The 24498-nt window shown below is 49.7% G+C and overlaps 1 protein-coding gene across 2 annotated transcripts in view; it reads left to right on the top strand.

The window, feature by feature from the left end:
* The window catches only part of ZZEF1 (zinc finger ZZ-type and EF-hand domain containing 1), a 1433434-nt gene that overhangs the window by 1090664 nt on the left and 318272 nt on the right, over nt 1-24498 (top strand). The gene's annotated exons all lie outside the window — the stretch shown is intronic.

Below are 24498 nucleotides of genomic sequence, written 5' to 3'. Positions count from 1 at the left end.
GGTTCACACAGCACATCACAAATATCTCAGATTTGTGATTGTAAGAAAACACTATCAGTTTAAAGTACTCCCATTCGGAGTTACTACTGCTCCCAGAGTATTCACAAAATGTCTAGCAGTAGTGGCAGCACATCTCAGTAGACAACAAATTCATTTCTTCCCATACCTAGACGACTGGCCCATCAAAGCCAGCACACACCAAAAGTGTTTGCAACACACTCAGACTACATTAGACCTACTCCATCAATTGGGTTTCACAGTCAATGCACAGAAGTCTCATCTTAAGCCTTCACAAATGCAGTCCTATCTAGGACAGACTCTAAACATTTGCACAGCTCTAGCCTCTCCCAGTGCAGCCAGAATTCAAAATATTTAAACTCTGCTACTGCAGTTTCAGAACAATAAATATTTAACAGTTGGAACTTTCATGCAACCGTTAGGAATGATGGTATCATGCATTGCAATAACAGCTCATGCAAAGTTACACATGGGTCCTCTACAAGTGTCAAGAATTCCTGTCATACAAGGGAAACACGCCCTTATGTAAACAGGAGAGCTGTTACATAACTCAAGGGAAACACGCCCTTATGTAAACAGGAGAGCTGTTACATAACTCAAGGGAAACACGCCCTTATGTAAACAGGAGAGCTGTTACATAACTCAAGGGAAACACGCCCTTATGTAAACAGGAGAGCTGTTACATAACTCAAGGAAAACACGCCCTATAAAGGGAGGAACCGGGAGGTACAAGGCTGTCGGATATTGTGTTTACACCGACGTACCTGCTTCGTGAAGAGCAGTGTTCCGGAGTGGTGCTCCAGTAAGGCAAGAACGGAGGTAGGTCGAGTCGTTACTCCCTGGGCCGTGTCTTGCCCCATCGTCACCTGTGAAGGACCCGGAAGCTCTACCGGTCAACCATTGAGCTTCGCTTTTTGACTCGGCTGAGTCCAAGCGCAGTGGCGCTTTTGCTGGTTGGAGTCGTAACTCCCAGCCCGACCAGAGACACAGGGACTGCCAGCTGTAACGCACACCAGGAGGTGTTTGCCGCGTTACAGACTCGGAAGTCCACAGGATCGATCGAGCGGCTGCTCTCGGTTCAGTCTTCTTGCTTGTGATTGGGGTATCGGTGACGCATCACCAGGAGGTGACTCCGCGTCCCGGTGCAGCCTGAGGAAGAGGTTGAGCGGCTGCTCCCTTCAGGTAGAGACCCTGGCTGGGTGTTTCCCTGACTCCTCGATTCTCCCCAACACTCTTCGTGCCCCTCACAGCCTACCGATTGGCATTGTCGGCCATTTCATTTCTGCCCTCTGTTGGCATACGCCGGGATCGGCGTATATGCAGAGGACGGTTAGGACCATCCGTGCTGTGGGCTGGTAACGTACTTAGCCTGGAGGATTCCAGTGACTATAACTTTTGTTTGTTCTTTGTATTTTATTTGCCTTCATTAAAAGAACTAACCCTTCACAAGTGGTTGCGTCCTCATTGTCGTGTCTGTTAAACGATCCTGAGACGTTCAGGGCGTTACAAAATATCCGACCTTAATAACACTAACTGTCTCCCGGTCGATAACAGACATGGCAACACTTGATGATGTGCTGGCTGCTTTAGCGGCCATGCAAGTTGAAGTGGCTGCCTCTAGGCAAGAAACAGCCGATGTAAAAGCCAGACTGGATGCTATCCAATTGGACCCGCTCACGCCCAGCACCTCCCTCACGAACCAGACCCCTGCGGTAGTAGTGGAAATGCCGGTAGCCATCCCCTTGGCAACACCAGAGAGGTACAGTGGGGATCCTAACACAGTGCAGGTATTCCTCACACAAGTGGCGCTACATTTATCGTGCAAACCAAAGGCGTTCCCCACGAGTCAGGCTCGTGTGGCTTTCCTTATATCCTATTTGGCTGGAAACGCGGCACAATGGGCCGTACCTCTGGTGAGCAGGGACGACCCCCTCTTATGTGATTGGGGTGCTTTTCGCGAGGAATTCCTGAAGGTATTCGACAGAAGGGCTGACTCGTACACGGCGGACCGTGAAATGCTTGAGTTGAGACAGGGATCCAACGACCTGGTGCAGTATCTCAACGCGTTCCGAAGGCTGGTTGCGGAAACCAAGTGGCCTGTTGCTAAACAGACGGCGCTCTTCCATCAAGGGCTGTGCGATGAGCTCAAGGACGCCGTGGCTCATATTGACCCTCAACCCAAGACATGTGAGGGCCTTATCAACCTGGTATTACGGCTGGAACATAGGCTAAGTGAAAGAAAGGGGGATCATGGGAGAAAAGGAAAATCCCTTCCATCCTATGTGACGGTGGGAAGTCCTGAAACTTCCACCGCATCCAAGGGAGAACCCATGGACATCAGCGCAATACGAGCGAGCCTCACAGCCACGGAGAAAGAGTCACGCCGTAAACAAGGATTGTGCCTATATTGTGGCAAAAAAGGCCACTACGTACGTGAATGCCCTGCCAAACCGAAGACGTCACGTTATCGGGCCAACCGGTCGGTAACAGCCGTGGTGGACATACCGGCGGAAAACTAGAGGACTCCAAGACCAGAGAAGGGGCATCTCGGAGTCACTCATCCATCCCTTCACTTTCCAACTCGGTCACTAAGGGACAACGACACCTGTTTATCACGGTGCACGTGGGAGTGCATGACCAGTGGATACCCGTTGTGGCCATGGTGGATTCAGGGGCCACTGGCATGTTTATGGACCACAACGAGGCATGCAGGCTAGGGCTAGTGCTTCTTCCCAAAGCAGTACCCGAAGACGTCTATGCGGTAGACGGAAGGCGATTGGTGACGGGGCCCATCGGACAGCACACGGGGGTCCTTCCGATGAGATATGGGAGGAACCATTTGGAACAAATCGATTTTAACATCATCCGAGCGCCCCAATATGGCGTCATATTGGGATTGCCGTGGCTACAGAAACACAACCCCTTTGTGGATTGGCCAACACATCGCATCGAAATGACGTCACCGTATTGCATCCTGCATTGTGGAATAAGAACGGAATCCCTTGATGCAGATGAGAGCGGGAGTCAGACGGTGGCTACAGCGGCAGAAAAAGATGTGGCTCTCCCCCAGGCTTATCACAGTTTTGAGGATGTATTTGATGAGGTGAAGGCGGAAGTGCTACCACCACATAGACAGTTTGACTGCCAGATCGACCTGGTGCCAGGGGCCAGCGTTCCCAGCGGCAGGCTGTATGCCCTGACGGAGCCTGAAAACGTGCATCTCCGGGGGTACCTGGATAAACTCCTCAAGCTAGGATTCATCCGCCCGTCCAAGTCTCCGGCCGCCTCGCCGCTCTTCTTCATCCCGAAGGCTAATGGGGAGCTGAGAGCCTGTGTGGACTTTAGGGCATTGAATGCGATAACCATAAAAAATCGGTACCCCTTGCCTCTCATCAGTGTACTTCTGGAACAGGTCAAGAAAGCTCGTATCTACACCAAGTTGGATTTGAAAGGGGCATACCATCTGGTGCGCATGAGGGACGGAGACGAGTGGAAGACCGCCTTTAAGACCAGGTTCGGCCTTTTTGAGTACCTCGTCATGCCGTTCGGTCTGTGCAACGCCCCGGCAGCCTTTCAGTACTTTTTGCGGTAGTAGTGGAAATGCCGGTAGCCATCCCCTTGGCAACACCAGAGAGGTACAGTGGGGATCCTAACACAGTGCAGGTATTCCTCACACAAGTGGCGCTACATTTATCGTGCAAACCAAAGGCGTTCCCCACGAGTCAGGCTCGTGTGGCTTTCCTTATATCCTATTTGGCTGGAAACGCGGCACAATGGGCCGTACCTCTGGTGAGCAGGGACGACCCCCTCTTATGTGATTGGGGTGCTTTTCGCGAGGAATTCCTGAAGGTATTCGACAGAAGGGCTGACTCGTACACGGCGGACCGTGAAATGCTTGAGTTGAGACAGGGATCCAACGACCTGGTGCAGTATCTCAACGCGTTCCGAAGGCTGGTTGCGGAAACCAAGCGGCCTGTTGCTAAACAGACGGCGCTCTTCCATCAAGGGCTGTGCGATGAGCTCAAGGACGCCGTGGCTCATATTGACCCTCAACCCAAGACATGTGAGGGCCTTATCAACCTGGTATTACGGCTGGAACATAGGCTAAGTGAAAGAAAGGGGGATCATGGGAGAAAAGGAAAATCCCTTCCATCCTATGTGACGGTGGGAAGTCCTGAAACTTCCACCGCATCCAAGGGAGAACCCATGGACATCAGCGCAATACGAGCGAGCCTCACAGCCACGGAGAAAGAGTCACGCCGTAAACAAGGATTGTGCCTATATTGTGGCAAAAAAGGCCACTACGTACGTGAATGCCCTGCCAAACCGAAGACGTCACGTTATCGGGCCAACCGGTCGGTAACAGCCGTGGTGGACATACCGGCGGAAAACTAGAGGACTCCAAGACCAGAGAAGGGGCATCTCGGAGTCACTCATCCATCCCTTCACTTTCCAACTCGGTCACTAAGGGACAACGACACCTGTTTATCACGGTGCACGTGGGAGTGCATGACCAGTGGATACCCGTTGTGGCCATGGTGGATTCAGGGGCCACTGGCATGTTAATGGACCACAACGAGGCATGCAGGCTAGGGCTAGTGCTTCTTCCCAAAGCAGTACCCGAAGACGTCTATGCGGTAGACGGAAGGCGATTGGTGACGGGGTCCATCGGACAGCACACGGGGGTCCTTCCGATGAGATATGGGAGGAACCATTTGGAACAAATCGATTTTAACATCATCCGAGCGCCCCAATATGGTGTCATATTGGGATTGCCGTGGCTACAGAAACACAACCCCTTTGTGGATTGGCCAACACATCGCATCGAAATGACGTCACCGTATTGCATCCTGCATTGTGGAATAAGAACGGAATCCCTTGATGCAGATGAGAGCGGGAGTCAGACGGTGGCTACAGCGGCAGAAAAAGATGTGGCTCTCCCCCAGGCTTATCACAGTTTTGAGGATGTATTTGATGAGGTGAAGGCGGAAGTGCTACCACCACATAGACAGTTTGACTGCCAGATCGACCTGGTGCCAGGGGCCAGCGTTCCCAGCGGCAGGCTGTATGCCCTGACGGAGCCTGAAAACGTGCATCTCCGGGGGTACCTGGATAAACTCCTCAAGCTAGGATTCATCCGCCCGTCCAAGTCTCCGGCCGCCTCGCCGCTCTTCTTCATCCCGAAGGCTAATGGGGAGCTGAGAGCCTGTGTGGACTTTAGGGCATTGAATGCGATAACCATAAAAAATCGGTACCCCTTGCCTCTCATCAGTGTACTTCTGGAACAGGTCAAGAAAGCTCGTATCTACACCAAGTTGGATTTGAAAGGGGCATACCATCTGGTGCGCATGAGGGACGGAGACGAGTGGAAGACCGCCTTTAAGACCAGGTTCGGCCTTTTTGAGTACCTCGTCATGCCGTTCGGTCTGTGCAACGCCCCGGCAGCCTTTCAGTACTTTTTGAATGAGGTATTCAGAGAGGAGTTGGATATCTACGTGGTCGTATATATCGACGACATCCTCATCTATTCGTCCAGTGTGGAGGAGCACGTACACCACGTCAAAGCTGTGCTCCAAAAGCTGAGGGAAAACATGCTGTTTTGTAAACTCAGCAAGTGTGACTTCCACGTCACATCCGTGGAATTCCTCGGAGTGATGCTGAGTCCAGAGGGACAGGAGATGGCAGAACGAAAGATCAAGGCGGTGAAAGAATGGCCGGTGCCCCAAAGCGTGAAGGACGTCCAAAGTTTCATTGGCTTCGCCAACTTTTACAGGCGGTTTATAGATGGATTTTCAGGAGTGGTGGCCCCAATCACACAGCTACTGAGGAAGTCCAAGGAGTTTGTCTGGTCCCCTGAAGCGAACAAAGCCTTTGAGGCCCTGAAAAGCGCCTTTGGTAAGGCGCCGGTGTTGGCTCACCCCGATCCGGATCTCCCCTACGTGGTGGAAGCGGACGCGTCGGATGTGGCGCTGGGGGCTATCTTGTCCCAACGCAACCACGACACAGGGGTGCTTCATCCCGTTGCGTACATGTCCCGCAAACTCAACGACGCCGAACGCAACTACCATATTGCGGAGAAGGAGCTTCTCGCAATCAAGGACGCCTTCACCGAATGGAGGCATTGGTTGATGGGGGCAAGACATGTGGTATCGGTGTACACGGACCATCGGAACCTACAGTTAATGACGGCCACTAGACACCTTTCTCCCAGGCAGCTGCGGTGGATGATCTTCTTTGCGGGGTTCAACTTCCGCATCACATATCGGCCGGGGACGGAAAACCGGAAGGCGGACGCCCTGTCCCGTCAATCTGCAGTTAAGGAACCATTGCCTGCAACCGAGCGTTCCATCATTTCCCCGAGGATGGTATTGGGGGTTATCCAACCGGATACTTTCCTGAGGGGAATAAAGAGAGGGATCAGGTCATTCGCATGGCGGAGGTGGCTCCTCAGTCACAGAGAATGGCAGCTGAAGGACGGGATACCCCTGAAGGGCAGGTGCCTATTGATACCCACGCCTAGGCTAAGGAAACAAGCATTCATCTGGTGCCATGACTCTCCATGCGCAGGTCATTTGGGCTTTGAAAAAACGGTGGCTAGCATGGGACGGCATTTCTGGTGGCCAACCATGAGAGTGGATGTCAGGAGGTGGGGACAGGAGTGTCCTACGTGTGCTACCATGAAGGCCGACCATGGCCGAACCCAAGGGCTCTTACATCCACTTCCGACCCCGGATAGACCATGGGATAGCATATCACTGGACTTCGTGGTGGGCCTACCGGTAGACCAGGGGATGACGGCAATACTGGTGGTGGTGGATTACTTGACGAAAATGGGGCACTTCATCCCCTGCAAGAGAGTCCCTACGGCCGGGGAATTGGCGTCACTACTCCTAAAGAATGTGGTACGACTGCATGGATTACCTGGGGTGATCGTGTCGGACCGGGGGTCGCAGTTTACTGCGCAATTCTGGAAGACTTGGTGCACTGCGCTGCATGTTAAGACCGCCCTGTCCACCAGCTACCACCCTCAAACGGACGGCCAAACCGAGCGCCTGAACCAAACGCTCAAACAGTATCTGCGATGTTTTGTGGACCAGGGCAGGGAAGAATGGGTCGACTTGCTATGGGTTGCAGAGATAGCCTATAACAACGCCACTCACAGCTCCACACAGTCATCTCCGTGCTATAGCAACTATGGCCAACATCCCAGGTTCTTGCCATTTCTACATCCGTTCAGAGAGGACCGGATTCCCGCCACAGCGGACAGGGTGGCACACATAAAAGACACGTTGATGCGCTCAAGGGCTGTCCTAATAGAGGCCAAGAGAAGATACAAGGCTGCGGCAGATAGGAAGAGAAGGCCCGGGCCACTGTACCGCACTGGAGACTACGTCTGGATATCCACAAGAAACATGAGGTTTCGAAAGAACAGTGTGTTCCATCCCAAGTACATGGGCCCCTATCGAATTACCAAGTGTATGGGTCCCGTGAACGTGAAGGTGTGCTTGCCCCAGTCATTGCGGATACACCCTGTCTTTCATGTATCATTGCTCAAACCAGCACCCTCCAAGCCGTCTGGGACACCTAGGCCGGTATGCGTGGAGTCGGAGGTGGAGTATGAAGTGTCGGGCATACGGGCATCCAAATGGCGCAGGGGGAAGCTGTGGTACCTGGTTGCGTGGAAAGGCTATGGCCCGGAGGAGCATTCATGGGAACCGGCTGAAGGGGTTCATGCTCCGCGCTTGGTCTCCTTGTTCCATCGGCGTTTTCCTGCCAGCGCTGGACCCGTGGGGAGCCGCTGAGAGGGAGGATGTACTGTCAAGAATTCCTGTCATACAAGGGAAACACGCCCTTATGTAAACAGGAGAGCTGTTACATAACTCAAGGGAAACACGCCCTTATGTAAACAGGAGAGCTGTTACATAACTCAAGGGAAACACGCCCTTATGTAAACAGGAGAGCTGTTACATAACTCAAGGGAAACACGCCCTTATGTAAACAGGAGAGCTGTTACATAACTCAAGGAAAACACGCCCTATAAAGGGAGGAACCGGGAGGTACAAGGCTGTCGGATATTGTGTTTACACCGACGTACCTGCTTCGTGAAGAGCAGTGTTCCGGAGTGGTGCTCCAGTAAGGCAAGAACGGAGGTAGGTCGAGTCGTTACTCCCTGGGCCGTGTCTTGCCCCATCGTCACCTGTGAAGGACCCGGAAGCTCTACCGGTCAACCATTGAGCTTCGCTTTTTGACTCGGCTGAGTCCAAGCGCAGTGGCGCTTTTGCTGGTTGGAGTCGTAACTCCCAGCCCGACCAGAGACACAGGGACTGCCAGCTGTAACGCACACCAGGAGGTGTTTGCCGCGTTACAGACTCGGAAGTCCACAGGATCGATCGAGCGGCTGCTCTCGGTTCAGTCTTCTTGCTTGTGATTGGGGTATCGGTGACGCATCACCAGGAGGTGACTCCGCGTCCCGGTGCAGCCTGAGGAAGAGGTTGAGCGGCTGCTCCCTTCAGGTAGAGACCCCGGCTGGGTGTTTCCCTGACTCCTCGATTCTCCCCAACACTCTTCGTGCCCCTCACAGCCTACCGATTGGCATTGTCGGCCATTTCATTTCTGCCCTCTGTTGGCATACGCCGGGATCGGCGTATATGCAGAGGACGGTTAGGACCATCCGTGCTGTGGGCTGGTAACGTACTTAGCCTGGAGGATTCCAGTGACTATAACTTTTGTTTGTTCTTTGTATTTTATTTGCCTTCATTAAAAGAACTAACCCTTCACAAGTGGTTGCGTCCTCATTGTCGTGTCTGTTAAACGATCCTGAGACGTTCAGGGCGTTACAACAAGAGTGTTTAGCACTTCAGCGGAATCAGTCTTGAGGGTCAATTAACAAATCTAGTGTTGGTAGACAGCTGCACCCATTGCTCTCTACAGTGGTGGAGAGAACAAAACTTATCAAAAGGTCAGCCCTTCATTGACCCTGTTCCACAGATCGTGCTAGCAGCAGACGCATCTCTCACAGGTTTGGGTGCCCTTCTTCATAATTTGATAATTTAAAGTCTGTGGGACAACAAGAACAAAAGTCTTCACATCAGCTATGTAGAGCTTCTAGCTTTTTATCTAGCACTGAAAGCTTTCAGTCTCACCTCATTTGGAAAGTTGTTCTAGTCCGCATGGACAATATGACAGCTATGCACAAAAACATGGGTGGGACACGTTCTCTGCAACGGTTACACATCTCTCAAACCATTTGGCATTGGGACATTCATCACAGAGTTCATCTTTTGGCAGAGCACCTCTCAAGAGTGAACAATCAAATTGCCGACCTCCTCAGCAGAAGGCGGCAACAAATACACGAGTGAGAACTTCATCCCTAAGATCCCCTTCCATACTTTCAACAATGGGGATTCCCACAAATAAATCTGTTGGCCAAAGAGGACAACTTAAAATGCCCAAACTACGCCTCCAGGTTCCCACACCCTTTATCCAAAGGCAATGCCCTTTGAATGAATTGGTCAAGGATATTTGCCTATGCTTTTACGCCTCTCCCCCTCCTTCCATTTCTGGTTTGGAAGCTCAGGCAAACATCCCTCACACTGATTCTAGTGGCTCCCACTTGGGCCCGTCAACCTACTCTTGGAACTATCAGTAGTTACATATCAAAATCTGCATCTCATTTCCAGCCTTCAAACACAGAACCATGGAGAAGTCAGATACCCAAACCCCAAGGATCTAGCGATTTGACTCCTGAAGTCATAGAGTTTGGTTATCTAAACTTGCCACCAAAGTGTATGACTATTCTTATGGAAGCAAGAAAGCCTACTACCATAGCATGTTATGCAGCAAAATCAAAAATATTTGTTATATATTCTACCAACAACAGTATTGATCCACTAGATGCCTCTATTCAAAATATCATTTCTTACCTTTTGCATCTACAGCATGCTGGTCTGGCCTACACTTCCATTCGATTGCATCTTGCGGCGGTAGCCACATATTTGCAAAACAGGCAACATCTATCTTGTTCAAAGTACCAGTAATTAAAGCTTTTATCTGAAAGAGACAAATTAGTTACGAATTGCTCACCTTAGAATTAACCCTAAGCTTCAGACTGGATCCGAAGAATTTTTCTTCAGTAATACCCCTGCGTGTTGGTAGGTGGCGTTGGCCGACTCCACGTTCGTCATTGGCATTGTGGTCGCCAGAATGACGTCGTGATATCTATTTAGACGCCGCCCCTGTGTGCTGCCATCAGTTATTTATTTTTCCGCGCCAGCCAGCGCAGATCCGGAGAGAGCGGTACCTCTAGTCACTTTTTGACTCTGTTTTTGAGTCGTTACGACTCCTGGCGCACAAAGATGTTATCTTGGTGGACTCCTGTCACAAACTGATGTCAGGGACGGACCACTATCTTGTGTGCCTCTGGTTCCTGGAGTGCGACCACAACCCAAAGTCATGCTCAGACTGCCGAGCCATGGCCCCGAAGTCTATGCAGGAGCGGTCCCGAAAACCTCTGGAGGCCCACCAGTTGGCTCAGCGCCGATCAAGCTCCTGGTCGAGAGGGAAGTCGCAGGACTAGTCGCAGAGCCTTCACCACTCCTCGTCGAAGTCTTTGTCTTCGGGGAAAGTCGAAGCACAAAAAGAAGGGGAAGAAGCATAGTCGCTCTTCACGTTCTCCCCGTCCGTCGGCTGATGCGACGCGGAATACGGGTGGTAGTCTCCCGGCTCTGCCCGCAGAGCCTGTTGGGTCGACCCCGAGCCTCCCTCCCTTTCCGGGATCCGGGGTGACCCCTGCCCAATTTCGTAGCTTTTACGAAGCTCTTCATTCTATTTTTGGGCATCCCGACTCCGTTGGCACGCCTTCGGGCCCCCACGGACCCGGCTGGGGGCTCTAGGACTTCGAGGCCGGCGGCTTCGGCCCCGGGGCCGCAGGGCCCACAGGGATCCAGGACTGGATACGGATTGGTGCCGGTCGATCTTGTGACACTTCCTCCAGCACCGAATCCATTGGCGACACCTCTGCCCCCTCTGACACCAATTGTGTCCCCAGCCGACGTTGACCCCGCCTTCCTCCACAGAGCCGGACCGACGTCACCTGACTTCGGGACCCGAGCCGACCGGTACTTTTGTACCCCTGTTATCCCTTGGGGTTCCCTATCGCCCTGAGTAGCTACCAGAGGAGGGTGAGGAGGACTGGGACGGATCTGTGGACCCTCTGGCAGACCAGTTGGACGAACTGGACTGGAGAGAGGAGTTGGGTGAGGCCAGTGGTCTGGACACTTTTCCAGACCTTGGCATGCTTTCTCCCCCTACCGTGGCTACGGAGGAGGGTGCACAAACAACATTATGTAGTGAGATGCACACCAGCGTACTCATGAATTTAGAAGATGTACTCCTTCAAACTGTCTTTGGCGTGCAAGCATGATTCGCTCTCCGTCCAGTTGCGCGTAACAACATTAACAAAACACATTGACCCTTCGTTCGGTGCCACTTCAAGATGCACAGCCATTAAAGAATGAATCCAATCAATCAAAAATTACTACTTCTTAACTTGTTAGTTTGTCCATAATTTACTCCATATCTTTTTTCTTCTTAAATATTCAATCCATTTTACTCATTCCAATCAAAACGTAGGAAGCGTTCTGGTTTCCACATGCCACATCTTTATTAAAAGTGACCCAATGCATTTCGGGATAAAATCCCTTTGTCAGGGGTATCTAGAATACAAAATTAATATTGAAAAACGTTGACAATATTATACCCTCTTAATACAATAACGCAGAGTTATCAATGTGTCTACCTGTGTTTTCATTGCAGAAACATATGCATGAGTGTCCATCTAACTCCATCATGGCAATGTATAATCTTTCTGCTTCACATAACGACCAACTCCCCGAGCCAAGTCCTTAAACCTTCCACCTACTTAAGGGGAGGAAGAGGGTGCGTCATACGCAGTGGTGTTGCGTAGGGCGGCTGAGGCCTTAAAACTTGAGCTTCCTACGGTGGCGGTTAGGACTAACCTCCTGACAAAAGTGCTTCAACCGGCAGCAGCCTCTTCTGCCCTTTCAGACAACCTTTTGGGCACGTGGTCCAGGCCCAACACAGGGGCTCCTGTGGACAGGATGAATGCCCAACGCCACTTCCCGGCCCCTAGCGACCCCATTTTTCTCTCCCAACACCCCACCCCTGGTGGTGCAAGCCTCGACTTCCAAGGGCGCATTCCCTAGCACACCACCTGATAGGGAATCCAAGAAGCTGGTCCACCTTGGGAAGAAAATGTTTTCTTCCTCCAGCTTAGCACTGCGGTCGGTGAACACCGTGTTTCTCTTGGGCCGCTATCCCCACTTATGTGGGATTCGGTCGCGCAAGTGCTGCCACAATGCCCGTAGGAGGGCTGGGCTGGACACTCCCGTGCAGTGTCCGAAGAGAGAGACACAGCAACGTTCGCCATCCAATGTGGGCTGCACACCGCGGACTCGCTAGGCAGGACGATTACCACGTCAGTATCCCTTAGGCGCTATGCCTGGCTGAGGTCCACTGGCATTTCGGGCGATGTACAAGCTACTCTTTTGGACATGCCCTTTGATGGCCTGTGCGGCGACAAAGCAGACCACGTACTCGCGCAGCTTTAAGGGCTATGGCCAGATCCTTGGGCCTCGCTTCCACCTATCGCCCCGCGCAGTCTGCTTTTCGTCCCTTTCGTGGCTACGGAAGGGGTGCCCCTCCACGTTCCACCCAGAGCCACAGGCCTGCGCAAGCTCTCCTGCCTCTGCGCGGCCAGGGACGTGGGACCTGGTAATCAGCGGGTGGGCCAGTCCACCAGCGCCCCCTCTGCAGCAGCCTCTAAGGCCTCCTAGTCCGACCCTTCAGGTTCACCAATCGCCAGTGGGTGGCAGGACTCGCCATCACCCCCGCCCCCCCACTGGCGCAGCATAACATTGAACAGGTGGGTTTTGCAGACAGACCGAAGGGGCCACCTCCTTCCCTTCGAGACTACCCCTCCATCCATGCCACCTCAATTCCATCGCATGTCGGAGGATCACCTGGCCCTTGTCCAATAGGAAGTTACGGCTCTCTTGGCCAAGGGAACCATCAAACGAGTTTCTGTCCCAGAAGTAGGTTGTGGTTGTTATTCCCACTACTTTCTGGTGCCCAAGAAGGACAAAGGCCTGTGTCCTATCTTGTATCTCAGGAACGTCAACCACTTCCTTTGGAAGGAGAAATTCAAAATGTTGACATTGGGTTAGGTCCTGTCTGCCCTCGATCCTGGAGACTGGATGGTTGCTTTGGACTTGCAGGCCGCTTATTTTCACATCCCTGTCCTGCCAGCCCACAGGCGTTACCTACGGTTCACGGTAGGCCACGAGCAATTTCAGTTTACCGTGCTCCCATTTGGCCTTACCAGCGCCCCTCGGGTGTTCACGAAAGTGATGGCGGTGGTCGCAGCTCATCTGCGCAGATCAGGGCTTCCAGTCTTCCCCTATCTCGATGACTGGCTGTCGAAGGTAAGCTAGCCCCAGGCTGTCGTCTCCCACCTCCAGACTACGGCCAACCACCTGTATTCGCTGGGGTTCAGCATCAACGTGCCGAAGTCGCACCTGATCCCCTCTCAGAAGCTCCTCTTCATTGGAGCGGTTCTGGACACAGCGCATTTTTGGGCTTATCTTTCCGAGCAGCGAGTCTGGGATATTCGGGCTATGATTCCGACCTTTCAGCCTCTATCCCGGGTTTTAGTCAGAATGACCCTGCGGCTACTGGGCCTGATGGCCTCCTGCATCCTGCTGGTGGACTATGCCAGGTGGCATATGCGGGCTCTGCAGTGGGACATGAAGTTCCAGTGGGCACAGCATATGGGGAATCTTACCGATTGCGTCCAGATCTCCGAGGGCACTGCACGCCAATTGCAGTGGTGGCTAACGAACCAGGATTGGGTCAACGGCAGATCCCTCTCCCTTCCCCAAGTTCACAGTGATGACAGAGGCATCACTTCTGCGGTGGGGCGGCCACATGGGAGTGGCGGAGATCAGAGGCCTCTGGTGGAGTCCGGGCTCCACATCAACCTTCTGGAGCTTCGGGCGATCCATCTTGCACTGAAAGCATTCCTTCCTTCTGTCAAAGGGAGAGTAGTGCAGGTGTTCACGGACAACACCACCGCCATGTGGGTACTGCAACTTGCGGGGTGGGGTTGTGGACCCTATGTGAGGAGGCACTTCGGCTCTGGAAGTGGCTGGAACATCGGGTCATGTCCCTGGTGGTTCAACACCTGGCAGGTTCTCTGGACGACAGGGTGGATGAACTCCGCCGCCGGTGCATGATGGATCACGAATGGCGTCTTCACTCGGAGGTGGTGCTAGGTCTCTTTTAGCGGTGGGGAGAGCCTTGGTTAGATCTGTTTGTCACTGAAGAGAACGCACAATATCAGCAGTTCTGCGTGTTGGAATTTCCAAGGCTGCACTCGCTCGGCGACGCTTTTCGTCATGAGTGGAGTTGCCGTCTTCTATCGCCTATACCACTTCTACCCAGAGTGCTGAAGAAGATCAAGCTTGACCTGACCCAAGTCATTCTTGAGGCTCCGGACTGGGCACGAAGCCTCTGGTATCCCGAGCTCTTGCACATGGCCATCGATCCTCCGATCAGTCTACTCCTTTGAGGGGATCCTCTTTCACAGCAGCAGGGGACGATCCTCCACCCGAACCTGTCCAGCCTCCACCTCCTTGTGTGGAGATTCAGTGGCGACCGTTGACAGCTTTTGACCTTCCTCCCGAAGTCTGTAATGTTATCTTGGCAGCCAGGCGTCACTCCACCAAAACGGTATACGCCTGTAGATGGAACAAGTTTGTGGCATGGTGTGCAGTAAAGGCTGTGGATCCCCTTTTTGCCCCCCTCTCTGAGGTTCTCCTCTTCATTCTTTCTTTGGCCCAGCAGGGCTCTGCTCTGGGCACTCTATAAGGCTATCTTTCGGCCTTTCTTCATTTTTTCAGCCTTCTCTTTTCAAGTCCCTTATTGTAAATCACTTCCGTAAGGGCATTACTCACTTGTATCCTCCAATTCCTTTCGTAATGCCTCAGTGGGACTTGAACCTGCTTCGGACCTATCTTATGTATGCTCCCTTCGAGCCGCTACATAACTGTCCACTCAGACTTCTGACAATTGAAACTGCCTTTCTGGTCGCCATTACCTCTGCTCTCAGGGTGAGTGAGCTGCAGGCTCTTTCTTCAAAACCTCCTTTCCTGTCTGTTCATCCGGGAAAGAGCTGCCCTTCGCAATAGGCCTTCTTTCCTAACCAAAGGGGTTGCCTCTTTCCACATAGGACAGACCATCACTTTGCCCACCTTCTTCCCACCCCTCATCCTTCTAAAGAGAAAGGGAGGCTCCATCGTCGGGATCCAAAAGGTACACCTTCATTCCATCTGGATCACACAAAACAATTTCGGGTGGATGGCCAGCTCTTTGTTGGCTATGTGGGTGCCAAGAAAGGTCGGGCTGTGCAAAAGCGAACCATCTCCTGATGAGTTGTTCTTTGCATCAAAATCTCCTATTCCTTAGCGAAAAAGAAACCTCCAGTGAGGTTGCGCTCCCATTCCACAAGGGCGACGGCACCCACTACTTCTTTGGGATGTCGGGTCCCCTTTCATGACATCTGCCTGGCGGCTATGTGAGCTTTTTTGCACTTCGTTTACTAAACAGTACTGCCTCGACAGCCAAGTCTGGAGAGACAACATCTTTGTCCATTCTGTTCTCCAGGAGTTCCTGGTGTGAACTTGGTTCGCAGACCCACCTCCTGGGCTGGTATTGCTGGGGTATCTATTCTAAGGTGAGGAATCCATAACTAATTGTCTCTTTCAGATGAACAAGTTACTTACCTTTGGTAACAATATATCTGTAAAAGACATAGATTAGTTATGGATTCCTCACCGCCCCACCCATTCTCCCCGTTCTGCGAACTGGCTTCTAGGGTAAGGGACTTTCCTTCAGGGCCCTAGTTTTGTGCACCAGTGGTCACTGTCTTGCATGGCTCTGTGCTTCTGGTGTGGAATGTCGTGTAAAGAACTGACGTCAGCGCGCAGGGGCAGCGTCCAAGTGGATACCGCGATGTAATTCTGGTGACCACGACGCCAACGACGAACACGGAGTCGACCGACGCCCCTTACTGACACACAGGGGTACTGCTGAAGAAAAATGATCCGGTTCCAGTCTGACGCCTGGGTGTAATTCTAAGGTGAAGTATCCATAACTCATCTATGTCTCTTACAGATAAATTGTTACCAAAGGTAAGTAACTTGTTCATTGAGGGCCTTAAAAGAGTAATACCACCCTGGGTACCTCCTGCACCAGTTTGGAATCTGAACATTGTGCTTACACGGCTCATGGGTCCACTTTTTGAGCCATTACACAACTGTCCGTTACAGTTTCTTTCATGGAAAGTTGCCTTCTCATTGCGATCACTTCATTGAAGAGAGTTGGTGAGCTACAAGCATTAACCTTATAATAACCCTTCTTTCAACTTCATAAAGAGAGAGTAGTTCTTTTCACCAACCCAAATTTCCTTCCCAAAGTGATTCTGCTTTTCATATCCACCAAGCTGTTCTTTCCTCAACCTGATTTGCTGGCAGAAAGAGCTCTTCATACTCTTGATGTCAGAAGAGCGTTATTGTATTATATTGAAAGGACAAAGCATTTTCAGAAGACAAAACAACTGTTTGTTACATTTGCTACACCTCACAACAGCAATCCTATCTCTAAATGTGGTATTGCAAGATGGATTGTTAAATGCCTTCATACCTCCTACGCTGAAGCTATAAAATCTTTATCTATACCTCCTAGAGCACATTCCACTTGTGAAATAGGAGCGTCTATGGCCTTTCTAGGTAACCTAGCTGACGTTTGTAAGGAAGCTACATCGTCCACACTACACACATTTACCAAGCACTAATGTGTGGATGTGTTAGCATGTTAACAAGCCAATGTAGGGCAAACAGTGTTAAAGACACTTTTTCAAACAGCTGCAACATCTACCGGTTAGCCTCCGCTTTGGGAGAATACTGCTATATAGTCTATGCAAAGCATGTGTATCTACAGCACACATGCCTCAAACGGATTATGCTACTTACCCAGGAAGCATCTGTTCCTGGCATATAAAGCTGTAAATTCACATGCAGTTTTCATTATTCACATTGTATACGCATTGACATCTCTGTACTACACTCACTCCATTCTCACCCTCTTGCGGGAAAAGAATCTAACAATGGAGTCGTTGCCCCTGCGCCTTATCACCGAAATGCGGAGTCACCTTAACTTGTGACTGGGAAAGACTTCTTCGAAGAAAAACTATTTTCAAACATCCGGACCCAACAGTAGATGTCAAGAGTATGCAAAGAATTTGAATCTACACCTCTACATGCTTACTGGGTAATTAGCATAATACTTATCTGTCCAGCTGGCGACCAATTACATCAGACCAGTGGTCGCATCAGCATGTTCAACATGGTTACACCCCTCTTTTATGTTGCCCCACCTGTTTTTTCTGTTTTTGTTCAGACATTATTAGACCAGGCCTTCATCCTTGTGTAGGACATTTGGTCACTGTTTCCCAAAGGAGCCACACAGAAAGTTCCAGAACCAGAGAAGAGTGTTAATGTCAATAATTTTGGTGCCCAAAAAGGAGGAGGTCTCAGGCCAATATTAGACTAATGGTTCTTGAACAACTTCCTGTTGGCAAGTTCAAGATGTTGACTCTTGTCCAGGTGCTTTCTGACTTGGAGTGGTACTGGACGGAGTCCTTGGACTTGCAGGATATGCACTATAATGTGTATGTCCTGCCTTGCCATCGATGCTTACTTTGGTTCATGATGGGGACAAAACACATCTTACCCTGGCCTCACCTCTGCCCATATAGGTTTTTAAGATGGTGATTACACTAGTTGTGACCCATCCTTGTAGCTCAGCAATCCATAAAGTTCTGTGCCTAGATGACTGGCTGGTGAAAACGAGAAAGCTACAGTCAATTACGAACCACTAGCAGATAACTGACTCCCTGCTGTCCTTTCTGGGGTTCTCGATCAACGAGACAATATACCATCTGCAGCCGACAGAAATTATTACTTTCATAGGTACACTAGGACACAGTAGGTTTGAGGGCCTTTCTGCCCACACACCAAGTCGGGACATTCAGGTTATAAGCACAATATTTTGGTTTCACTCCTGTGTTCCGTCATGGATGGTTCTAGTGCTTCCTGGCATTTATGGCCTCCTGTGTTGGTACTTAATGCATTATACTGATTCCCTATCTCTCTTCCATGGAAACTCTGACTACAGTGGGCCCAACATTGGGGTTGGCTTTCGGATGCCATTCATAGCTTGTAAGTGGCCACCAGGTATGTTCAGTATTTGCTGACAGAAGCAAACCCTGCCACTGTGGAGGTGACTTGACTCCCAAGGGATCTCTGTCACAAAATCATTTGCTGGTTTCACTAAATGCCAGAACAGATAAGCTCAACAGGTCTCATCTGGTGAACCACGAATGACATCTGCATCCAGAGTTGGTACAACGCATCGTCACCCACTGGGGCTTGCCTTGGGTAGATCTTTTCATCACTGCCGAAAATGTGCAGTTTCTCAAATACTGCTTGCTGGATTTGCTGTCTTAAGGCTCCCTGTCAGACACATTCTACTTACAGTGGTACTGCAGTTTCCTGTATTCCTTTTCACCCCTTCCACATCTGCCCCGAGTTCTGACCAATTTTATGAAGTTCAGGAGATACAGGGATCGAATCAGCCCTGAATTCAGCTAGGACCTGGAAACAAGTATGAAACCCAGGTGTGATCCAGGGACGCAATAGATTTCTGAGGAGTAGACAAAATTCTGAATTCCATTAGGAGTCATTTATATAGATACCTCAAGGTTTTCTCAAAGAAAATGACTGTTGGGGGTAAAATAAAATTGAAAATGAGCTGGACAAAACAGCCACTTGTGACAACGTTTTCATATGTTACTTCTTGTCACCATAGCTGATTTACAACAGCAATATACCATTACGTCTGCTTGGCCCTTCTGGTTATGCTGTTATATAAGGTTTGTAGGTTGTTCAAGAAGAACCCAAGGTACCCAGAGACATCAACAGATGAGAGCTATAGAGTTCTAATTGTAAAATGTAAAGAGTGACAAATGTATTTCTGAAATTTACACCAGATGCTGAGTTTTGTAGCGGTGGTAATTTGTACACCTCTGAATTTGGGCTATCCATACTATCACGATTCAGAAGACATTTTGCAAAATGTCATCGTTCTTGCACACCGGCTAACATATGGAAGCCACACATGCAGAGAAATTCAGTTGGTAATAACAAAATTGTTCTTCTATTCTGTGTTCCATCATTTCTCTCAATAAAAACAGCACCTTCACTTGTGTATGGCTGGACCTAGCGCCTGCGACACAAAAGGCCCCAAAACGCAACATGGAGACATCCTACTTCACCCAGTGGAATCCAGACTTTTTTTTTTTTTTTTTACAACGTGGGTGGCTGCAGATTTTGTTCCCTAGCTCACCGACCACCGGGGTAAACGTATCAGGACATTTTTGGAAACTAGACACCCATGGGTGTCCAGGGTGTTGTTACTTGTGTGGCCCTCAAAAGGTTTTCTTACCCTTAAGCCCTTGCAAACCTTAAACTTATTCTAAAAACACACATTTTTCCTTATATTTCTGTGAGGAAAAGTTCTGGAATATACAGGGTGCCACACATTTCCTTCCACACACTGTTCCTCCACGTTCCCCTATAAAAATGGTACCTCGCTTGTGTGGGAGGGCCTAGCACTCGGGACAGAAGAGGGCCCAAAACACAACATGGGCACATCAAATTATTTTTCCACTCACCCTTTTTTAGTTTGGACAGCTCAGAATTTTTGGCCCTAGCTCAGCTGGCACCTAGGGAAACCTACCAGACCTGCACATTTTAGATTACTGGGCACGCGCAAGAGTGCAGGTTGTTCCTCACCAGCTTTTTTTCTTTTCACCCTGTAGCCTGTGCAAACATCAAACTTTAGCTCAAAACACTCATTCTCCTCAAATTTCTGTGATGAAAACTTCGGGAATCTGCAGGTAGCCACAGACTTCCTACCAATCAGCGTCCCCCAAGTTCCTTGTTAAGTATGGTACCTCACTTATGTGGGTGGGCTAGCACCAGAAAAGGTCCCAAAGGGCAAGATGGACACATCACATTTTTGCCACTGAAAACAAACCTGCAAGGACTCCTATTAACCCTAGTTTAATCCATCTCTGTAAAAAGTGATCATATATATGGTGGTCTGCTGACCCATCCCTGTGATGGCCACCAACTGTGGTGAATAGCAATTTGTGACCCACCTCAGGAATATTGATGAGATGGGACAAATTGAGACCCACTATGATTCTGAATTTTGCAAATCGACCTATTGATACACAGGTTGGGTCACAAAACGTCACACTGGTTGCAAAAACACTGGTCAGTTTGTACCAGAATTTTGTGGCCAGTGTTGTACAGCTGGCCCTTAATGACAGATTTAGATTTGTGACTATAAGGTATGTTATTCATTCATTCAGGGGAAGAGGTGTGGCACCGCTGCCAGGGCGACTGACTCCGGAATCTGGGGAAAACAGTTGGATCCCCGGCGGCAGAGTAGCCCAGCACCATGTGTCTCTGGGCAATGACTTGCTTAACCTTCCCGACGGCCCCCAGCGCCTAGAGACCCTTACGGGTGATTGTTCCCGCTTTACAAATGTGGATTATTATTATTTTGATGATTAATCAACATACCCAGTCAGTCCCAAATGGTTTCAATATATAGTTTATTGGCAAATTTAGCACCGTGGCTTACGTTGTAATAAATAATCCCCGGCTTTATGGTCATCAAGTTCAATACTTTGTTGAAAATATATACATGCTTAGTAAATAACGTTTTTAGAGACTAGTATCCTGCGGAAGAGCAAGTTGCTCTCTGTTTCTTGTGGATTCTCCAACCACGTGCAGATTCCCGACCACCTTCCCTTCTCCCTGATCTTGGAGTGGACTTGATTTTTCTCAAAATATCTCAAGTTAGGTTTTGTATGCAGTCATCATGATCTGTCTTGATTGATAATCGTCTGATAGTGCATAAGGGTTTCAAAAGAAAGCTGATGTCAGTATGCCATTAGGAGCGGTTTGGAACGGGAGAGTGTATCGTGCCTAAAACACTCCTTGTCTTTTTTTTAGCATTTTTAACATTGTGTGTGTTGTATTGTATTGAGTGCATTTTAATCTTGATTTTAGCCACTTGTGAAACTGATCTTAAATTGACCACTGACTCTGCACTCCGACTAAAAAACAAAATGAATCCCGATTCTGATATAGCAGACATTCCTTTTCTCTGCGCACATGTCACTTTAGCGAAGCTGTCTTCTGCTACTCTTCCGGGTGGGCTTGAGGTAGACAATAGAGGCCACCATCTTAGGCAGGCAGCTCTCTAGTTGTCACTGGGGAATGCACATTAATAGGTGCGCTGCGCGGACTCGCAGCGGGCGCACCAAAGGCAAGCCCGTCTGCGCCCGTCTGTGCCCCAGGAAGGGCCAGCGCCAGCCATCCTGCCCGTTTGTTTTCAGAGGTGCCTGGCCTAGGTCTTTCGTATAGTCACAATGAGCTGTATGCACTTTGCTATCGGAGCGGTAAGCGTGTTGGTGGGTGCGCCATTGAAGACGATTTGCATATGATCTGTGAAATCTGCAATTTCAGCTTGCTTACTAAAGGGGCTAACACTCTATTACAGGGTTCTCGAACTTCCAACACTATTAGAGAGCACACCATTCAGGCTGAACTAATCAATGCCCGCTCCTTGGTTAAACACACCCACAAAATCTGAACTGCTCTCTGATGAACAATTGGATTTACTTTTCATTTCTGAAACATGCTCAATGAGTCCTCCAATCCTGCCATTGAATTCACAATTCCAAGGGGGTATAAGATCACATGGGCTGATAGGAAATCGGGAAGGGGGTGTGGGGTGTTGCTGTAGTGTTTAGAGACAGTTGGACCCTCCGGTGTGGAGAGATTCCCACAGTTGGAGAAGGAGAGGCTCTTGACTTCTCTATTATTTCTCTGCATTTTACTTTGGGTGGTATGGTGGTCTATCGACCCCCAGATCCCACTGGTACTTTTCTAAAAGCACTTGATGAAATTATTGTTTCTCTTGGGGATTTTAACATCCACATCGATTGTGTTAAGGGGAAAGACACCAGGGAGCTTTACGACTCTGAACATTGCCCAACTTACTCAGTGGTTAACGCCTCTACGCATCAGGGAGGGCATACTTTAGATCTGGTCTGTGGTAATTTTCCCTTGTGCGTTAATGTGCCCCTTCAAGTAACCTGGTCAGACCATTTTTTTATCAAGTTTTCATGGACCATTCAGGCGCCCTATTTTCCGAGCAAGCAGGCTCAGGGGAAGCCCACACATAAAGTTGAGCCCTTGGCCTTATTCCCAACCTTGATAGACTCCGTCCTCCCTCTTCTACCAGCTTTGTGGGAGCTGTGAAAATTTTTTATAGCTGGATTTCACAAGCAGTGGAACAGCTAGCTCCGCCAGGTTCAGCGAAGCGGGTTAGGATCGCTCTATCCAAACAGTGGTTTTCAAGGGAGCTTAATGAGCAAAAGGGACATTGCAAAACATTAGAACGGAATTGGAGAGTGGCCTACTGCCCTCTGGCCAAAATAGCACTTAGAAAGGCCCAGAAAGGATATTACGCTTCTATAAACCTAGCGACAAGTCAGTATTATGCAGAGCGCATAGCCCAGGAGATTTTCTCCATCGTTAAAAGTTTTGTGACCCCAATGGAAGAGGATATTTCATTACCTCCAATGGCCATTTGGTGCAAGAAACTCTCGCGTTTTTTCATCACTAAAATTCAGCTGATACAAGCCAGTTTTGATGTTTCTAACTCGGACCAGGAACTGTCTATCTTGCAGAATGTGGTCAGTCCTAGCCACGATGTCTCTAGTTCCTCCTACTTGTCTGAATTCTCTGCTGTTGCTCAGCAAGATACACTGACTATTTTGAAATCATTGAAATTGGGCTCTCCAACTGACCCTTGCCATGCCTTTAGGCAGTTGGCCAATTTTGTAGACACCTCTGGAGCTTTACATCCTGGTCAGTCAGGGTTAAGAGCTACCTATAGCACAGAGACGGTGCTTGAGGAAATATCTGAAGCTATCAGAGAGTGCTTAGATGGGGGCGGGAGAGCGACTCAGATTTTATTGGACCTCTCTGCCGCCTTCGATACGGTGCCACACTCTCTGCTATTAGCGCGCCTGGCAAACATTGGTGTTGTCGGCCTAGCGGGGGACTGGATCAAATCATTTTTGGAAGACAGACCACAACAAGTGTGGTTACCTCCTTTTTCATTAACGGCATAAAAGGTGACTACCGGAGTGCCTCAGGGTCCTACCCTGAGTCCTTTCCTTTTTAACTTAAATGTCACCCCTTTGGTTTATCTGGCTGAGGAGCTGGGAGGTAAGATCATCTCTTGCGCAGATGATACCCAGCTCCTCTTCACTTGGAAGGACTCAGATACTTCTCCAACGAGAGCAAAAAACTGTCTAATAGCCGTATTTAAATGGCTTGCAACTGCCCAGTTAAAGTGCAATGAGGACAAGTCTGAAATCCTCTTGTACGGATCCTTTCCCCCACAGTCCAGGGACGCCCTATGGCCTCCAGAATACCACGGGACAGGCAGTTAAGAACTTGGGTGTCTAGTTTGAGGAAAATCTCAGGTTCTCTATGCAAGTAAAGAAACTGGCAGGCCAATGCTTTGGCACACTGAAGTGCCTTAGGAAGTTCCTTGCTCTTTTACCTAGGACTGCCAAGTAGATGGTCACGTGTGCTCTGATCCTCAGCCGCCTTGACTATGCCAATGCACTTTATATTGGCCTACCAGGATACCAGCTCAAGAAACTCCACGTAATCCAGAACGTTGCGGCCAGAGCTCTGATGGGCATTCCGGGCAGGTCTAGTGTAAAACATCATTTGTGGGAGCTGCATTTGCTCCCAGTGGTTGAAAGAGTCAAATTTAAGGCTCTCACAATGGCCCACTCAACCCTTTATGGATCAGGGCCCCTCTATCTGAGGAAACTGTTTAATTTGTATACCCCGCGAAGGCATCTGCCCTCCGCTTCACAGTGCCTAGCATCTATTCCTCGGTTTCGGCTGGTAAGAATTGGAGGTAGTTCTCTATCCTTCAAAGCAGCCAAAGCCTGTAATTCGCTCCCCCTCGAACTGTGCTGCACTCATGACCCCTGCCTGTTCAAGAAAAAACTAAAAACACTGTTGTTTATTTAATCGCTAATCCCTCTCAGTTCCTTATTGTTTTCAACATTGGCTTCTCACGCCGGGACACTCATGAGTAGCCACGCGCATTATAAATCATTGTAACATAACATAACATATGCAGGGTTCGCACTTATGTATCCGTGCCATCACT

Source organism: Triturus cristatus, chromosome 3_2, assembly GCF_964204655.1.
Source record: "Triturus cristatus chromosome 3_2, aTriCri1.1, whole genome shotgun sequence".
NCBI classification, from domain to species: Eukaryota; Metazoa; Chordata; class Amphibia; order Caudata; family Salamandridae; genus Triturus; species Triturus cristatus.
Note: the sequence above shows the minus strand (reverse complement) of the source record. Positions and strands in the feature narration are given on the sequence as shown.